General features: G+C 39.7%; 1 pseudogene; it reads right to left on the reverse strand.

Annotated features, from left to right (window-relative positions):
- Positions 1-434: 434 nt before the first annotated feature.
- On the reverse strand, positions 435-552 carry LOC124799669 (annotated as a pseudogene).
- Between the last annotated feature and the right edge of the window lie 6214 nt (positions 553-6766).

Below are 6766 nucleotides of genomic sequence, written 5' to 3' on the forward strand. Positions count from 1 at the left end.
TGTGACACTATCTCCCCTATTTCGCGATAATACAAAACGAGCTGCCCTTCTTTGCACTTTTTCGATGTCATCCGCCAATCCCACCTGATGCGGATCCTACACCGCACAGAATACTACAGAATAGGGCGGACAATAGCGATGTAAGCAGTCTCTTTAGTAGATCCGTTGCACCTTCTAAGTGTTCTGCCAATGAATCGCGGTCTTTGGTTTGCTCTATCCACAATATTATCTATATACTCCGTCTTCAGGCCACGAGTGGCCTACCGGCACCATCCGACCGCCGTGTCATCCTCAGTGGAGGATGCGGATAGGAGGGGTATGGGGTCAGCACACCGCTCTCCCGGTCGTTATGATGGTATTCTTGACCGAAGCCGCTACTATTCGGTCGAGTAGCTCCTCAATTGGCATCACGAGGCTGTGTGCACCCCTAAAAATGGCAACAGCGCATGGCGGCCTGGATGGTCACCCATCCAAGTGCCGACCACGCCCGACAGTGCTTAACTGCGGTGATCTCGCGGGAACCGGTGTATCCACTGCGGAAAGGCCGTTGCCCATATTATCTATGTCATCGTTCCAATTTAGGTTATTTCTAATTGTAATCCCTAAGTATTTAGTTGAATTTACAGCCTTCAGATTTGTGTGACTTATCACGTAATCGAAATTTAGCTGATTTCTTTTAGTACTCATGTGAATAATTTCACACTTTTCCTTATTCAGGGTCAATTGCTACTTTTCGCACCATACAGATATCTTATCTAAATCATTTTGCAAGTCGTTTTGATCATCTGATGACTTTACAACACGGTAAATGATAGCATCGTCTGCAAACAATCCAAGACGGCTACTCAGATTATCTCCTACGTCGTTAATACAGATCAGGAACAATAGAGGGCCTATAACACTTCCTTCGGGAACGCCGGATATTACTTCTGTTTTACTCGATGACTTTCCGTCTATTACTACGAACTGTGACCTTTCTGACAGGAAATCACGAATCCAGTCGCACAACTGAGGCGATACTCCGTAGCACGCAGTTTGGTTAGAAGACCCGTGCGAGGAATGGTGTCGAAAGCCTTCTGGAAATCTAAAAACATGGAATCAATTTGACATCCCCTGTCGCTAGCACTTATTACTTCATAAGTATAAAAAGCTAGTTGTGTTTCACAAGAACGATATTTTCTGAATCTGTGCTGGCTATGTGTCAATAAATCGTTTTCTTTGACGTACTTCATAATGTTCGAATACAGCATATGTTTCAAAACCCTACTGCAAATCGACGTTAGTGATATAGGCCTGTAATTCAGCGGATTACTCCTACTTCCCTTTTTGGGTATTGCTGTGACTTAAGCAATTTTCCAGTCTTTAGTAACGGATCTTTCTGCGGGCGAATGGTTGTAAATAATTGCTAAATATGGAGCTACTTTATCAGCATACTCTGAGAGTAACCTGACTGGTATACAATCTGGACCGGAGGCCTTGCCTTTATTAAGTGATTTAAGCTGCTTCGTTACACCGAGGATATCTACTTCTATGTTTCTCATCTTGGCAGTTGTTCTTGATAGGAATTCAGGAGTATTTACGCCGTATTCTCTGGTGAAGGAGTTTCGGAAAACCGTGTTTAATGACTCTGCTTTAGTGGCACTGTCATCACCGACTTCGCCGTTGTTATCGCGCAGTGAAGATATTGATTGCGTCTTGCCACTGGTGTGCTTTATGTGTGACCAGAATCTCTTTTGGTTTTCTGACATATTTAGAGACAGAATTTCGTTGTAGAAATTATTAAAAGCATCTCGCATTGAAGTACGCGCCATATTTCGAACTTCTGTAAAACTTTGCCGATCTTGGAGACTTTGGGTTCTTTTAAATTTGGAATGCTTTTTTCGTTGCTTCTACAACAACGATCTGACCCGTTTTGTGTACCATGGGGGATCAGTACCATCACTTACTAATTTATGTGGTATATATCTCTCAATTGCTGTCGATACTATCTCTTTGAAAACATTCCAGAACTTTTCAGCCGGCCGGAGTGGCAGAGCGGTTCTAGGCGCTACAGTCTGGAACCGCGTGACCGCTACGTTCGCAGGTTCGAATCCTGCCTCGGGCATGGATGTGTGTGATGTCCTTAGGTTAGTTAGGTTTAAGTAGTTCTAAGTTCTAGGAGACTGATGACCTCAGCAGTTAAGTCCCATAGTGCTCAGAGCCATTTGAACCATTTTTTTGAACTTTTCTACACTTACATGATCAGATCGGAAGGATTAAAGACTGTCTCTTAAAAAGGCGTTAAGAGCATTTTTTCCAGCTTTTTTAAATAGATATACTTTAAAGAAACTGGTTCACCCTGTTATTTCATCCTAATCATTCACCTGTATAGGGTTCCTTCCTGGTATTTGATTGATCCAACTATCCTGTTTTAGAGACTTATGAAGTGCCGACTTAGTATAAAGAGGCGCCATTTAAGTTGTTTTTGTGTAAATAATGAGAGTAATAACTTTTGAAAGTAGATTCCAATAAGAATGAGGTTTTCTTGAAGTGAAATGTTCAGTATAAAAAGTGTGTGCTTTAGTATCTACGTATTTTAGTATTTAAGTTGGTTGGTTATAAAAAGTGCTTTTCTAAAGATCCTCCCCCCTCCCGCCCAAATTTTTTTAGCTACCTTGAAGTTATCTATTCGTCTTTTCCTCTTTTAAAACGTTAAGTATAAGGGTGTAGTAGTCAAAAAGAAATCCCAGTGTCTGTACCAACATAGCTTACGTGGGGCAACATTTATTTGAAGAAGTTACTTAAACAGTAGCAAGAAAGTAGGCAGAACTTTTACTTCTGCTTTCCCAATACTTCACTGTTCCATTGCCTGGATAGGCTGGCGACCGTTAGTACATACTTTAAACCACTAAATGAACTTGGAATTCAGTTGGCCTAGCTTCAATACTATACTATTCATACTGCGTTTCTTTCTAACCGCTGGGTACAATCTTGGGAAGAGAATTGAATAGTCTGATTTCCATCAGACACAACACACAGTCAAATCCTGAACTAAGAGAGAAAGAACCATCATAATAAAACAAGGAAAATCGGCGCTCGCATGGAAAGATACAGATGTTCGTTTTTTTCCGCACGCTATTAGAGATTGGAATGATAGAGAATTATTGTGAAGGTGGCTCGATGAACCCTCTGCCAGGCACTTAAGTGTGATTTGCAGCGTATCCATGTATATATATATATATATATATATATATATATATATATATATATATATATATATATATGTGTGTGTGTGTGTGTGTGTGTGTGTGTGTTTTTAATTAAAAGTTAAGCAACGGATTAACTAATACCATAAATGAACTTTCTCCCTTCGTGTCAACGATTTGCTATTTGTTCTCAGGTATTATCGATATGCTTCATCTTTTTGAAGCTTGTTATTCCTGTTTGTCATGTACCTTGCTAAGATCTTGTTACAAATTTGGCATATGTTCTAACTGTTCTCCTATCTTATCGACCCTTATTGTCAGTTTCGACAGTTTCTTGCGTGTTCCTTTTATTGCTTTTCTTCTTGCTTCTCTCGTTTCCCTGACTTCCTTCCTAGCCTCCTGCGCCTCTCTCTTCGACTCCCTTGTTTCCTTTATCAACTCCTTCGTCTCCTCTGCCTCCTGATGCATCTTTCTCAAGAATTCTAGCATTCCGTGATTTACATCCCTTGTGTCAGATAGCTTATCACATGACGAGATACGTGAACTCAGTTGAGTGTTCATTTGATATGGTATGCCTGTCCTGTCACTCTCCTGTACTTCATAATTCCTAATTTCTACTATCGCGTCAACGTATTGTAAAGGGGCCGCATCTTCTTCTTCGCTGTTATAACCTCTCGTACCCTCCAGTTCCAAGCTATCTGTTGCACTGTTTCAGTCTTCATCATGTTCGGATCTGATAGCTCCATGGAAAAAGTTACCTGTTCCTCTTCCCTCTAAGTCCGCAGCTCGTAGCCCCATTTCGAGTCCCGGCGGGGTTAGGGATTTTCACCAGCCTCGAGATGACTGGGTGTTAGTGTTGTCCTCATCATTTCATCATCAGTCATGCAAGTGGCGAGATTGGACCGAGCAAAGGTTGGGAATTTGCACGGGCGCTGACAAACGCGCAGCTGAGCTTCTTACAAACCAAACATAACCGTCATCATCATCTTCCGTCTCAGTTCCTTTCCCATTTTTATTTTGTTCCATTACTGCAAACTAATTAATTTTCCATGTTTCCGTTTCCAATCTTGTTTTGCTTCTCGTTCTCATTCAGTTAATGAACCAACCCAAAAAATTCGTGGAACCTGTAGCAAATACCCGAACAACACAATATCCTATCTTATCACAGATATAAAAACAAGAACAGACGCTCCAAAATTTTCAACGCTGTTGGCAACGCCGATAATAATCAACAAGTGAAACATAATTCACAAAACATTTGATTAATCTGTAATACATATATAGCGATTATTTGCGGCAGGAAGTGTTATAAGGTTCCACGCTTATAACGGTTCACGACCAAACATTAAAAAAAAAAAAATAAACGAAGTTTACTGACTGCGTCTCAGAGTATCCAGTGAAAATTCATACTCGGGCCGAGTATTATGCGAAGTCCCAACTGATCGGACTGATCTGTGTTGTAAATTTCTGTAATGAGACAGATCGTTCCTCAGGATTCAGTGCTTAATTAAAAATTTTGCAACCGACTGACTAACGCTATAAATGAATTTTGACCCTTAGAACTGTATCCTGAGTGAGAGTATTCACATATTTTAATTCTCAATCACTGACTGAGAAAAGATTAACTATCTACGTACTTAAATACATGATTTAAGGTTGAATAACGAGTATACTGTTTTCGTTTTACTGATTTTTGTTTATTTCAAACAAGGTTTTGGCTTATTGAGCCATCTTCAGGAAACAACTGACTAGCGTCTGAAACGGACACTAGTTCTTAGGTAACCTAGCATTATAAGCAAACAAAGAACTATGTAAATGAGAACTAGTAACTTACGTTGTGCTTGAAAACTTTGTAACTGAGAAGTGTACCTTATGTCACGACCTCACAAACTATGGCATCATAACCATATTACCTGGAATACTATACTATAAGATTGTGAATTTTAAGTATTGTGTATAATACTCTCCATTGCCCAAGGTTTAGTTCACAATGTTAAAAAACATGTTTGTTGCACAACATATATGAAGAGTGCTCAGTTAAACAATTTCTCAGCCGATTTCAAGACCTCACAAAATTTAGCATTACAACTATTTAACCTGCAATATGTATAGTTTAATCATGTACTGCGCTTAACCTTGTCCATTATGTGAAGTGTAATTTCAACGTTAAGAGACAAGTTTCATGTACAACGCTCTATGCAAGTGGTTTGTGTCTTTGCTCATAATGTTTGGTTGCCTAAGAACAAGAGTCCCTTTCAGATGCTAGTCATTTGTTTCGTAGAGATGGTCCAATAAGGTGAGAATTAGTTTGAGACAAACAAAATTTAGCAGAGGTCTGATTGACTGCCTCCAGCAGTGCCACTAGTAATACTGTGCTGCAGACTCGAGCATCAGACGTCCCCAAAGTGGCCCGTTGTGCCATGAGGAGTCGTCCCCTGATGTGTACCAGTGGCTCACTAGCCTCAGTGCAAAAGGTTGGCATAGCTATGGTCCACATAATAGAGTGCTGCTTCACCTGTAGATAGTCTGTAACGCTCTGTTTGTTCACGAAAGCCAAGTTTCAGCAGATACCAGCGCTTAGTTTAATGCTGTGCTCTTTGACTTATGGAAGGTATTCGACCCAACTCCACAACTTCGACAAAATATGGGCGTATAAAACAGCAGATTCGCTTTGTGACTGGACTAAAGAGTTCCTAGCAAATGGGGCACAACATGTCATTCGTAACAGAGAGAAATCTTGAGACGTAAATATAACTTCTGGCGTGCCAAAATATTAGCGTATAGAATTGCAGACTAGCTTCGTGACTGGTCTGAAGAGTTCCACATAAATGGGGCATAGCATGTCATTCTTAATGGAGAGAAATCTTTAGACAATATAACTTCTGCCGTACTCCAAGGGGGTTTTATAGGACCATTACTGATCACTAGGGCACGAATTTTAATTACCTAAAAAAAACAGTGATATATGCAAGCAGTTATGACCTAAAACTTACATAAATATGGCCTTAAAAATAAAATATGACTTAATAGAAGTTTATTTAAAGCATTCTTGTTTGTTTATTTAATTTTTTATTCACCATAAAGTAATACAAAATTCACTTTTCAAAATATTGTAAGTATAGTTCTTTCTTTCTGTAGGGTTTGTGGCTAATTTGTACTTATTTTTTGAATGTCTGAATGTTTTATTTTCTAAACACAAAGTACAGTGAAAAGGTCAACTATCGGAACAGTAAAACAATGTTTTTATTTCTACATAGTATTTAAAGCATTTCGCATTATTTAATACCGTATGTCAATCATCAGTATCTGCAAAGTTGCACTGGATCACAAGGTGCATTTTCAGGTTTTCCATTGTCAAAGATCTACGGTTGTCGCAGAGTATAGTTTTGTACCTGGAAAAGCTCCTCTCCACTTCACAAGACGTCACTGGAGCGTATTTGAAGGGGCAGCCAGGTCACTGGAGTTCAGCTTTGTTTCAGTATCTTCAAATGTTGCAGCATTCCCCGAACGACTGTCACTAATTTTGCACAGTGTAGAATATCCAAGATTCCGTTGGAGAATACTTTGCAATTTGGTTTTCA

The sequence above is a fragment of the Schistocerca piceifrons genome, chromosome 5 (genome assembly GCF_021461385.2).
Source record: "Schistocerca piceifrons isolate TAMUIC-IGC-003096 chromosome 5, iqSchPice1.1, whole genome shotgun sequence".
In the NCBI taxonomy this organism is placed as follows: Eukaryota; Metazoa; Arthropoda; class Insecta; order Orthoptera; family Acrididae; genus Schistocerca; species Schistocerca piceifrons.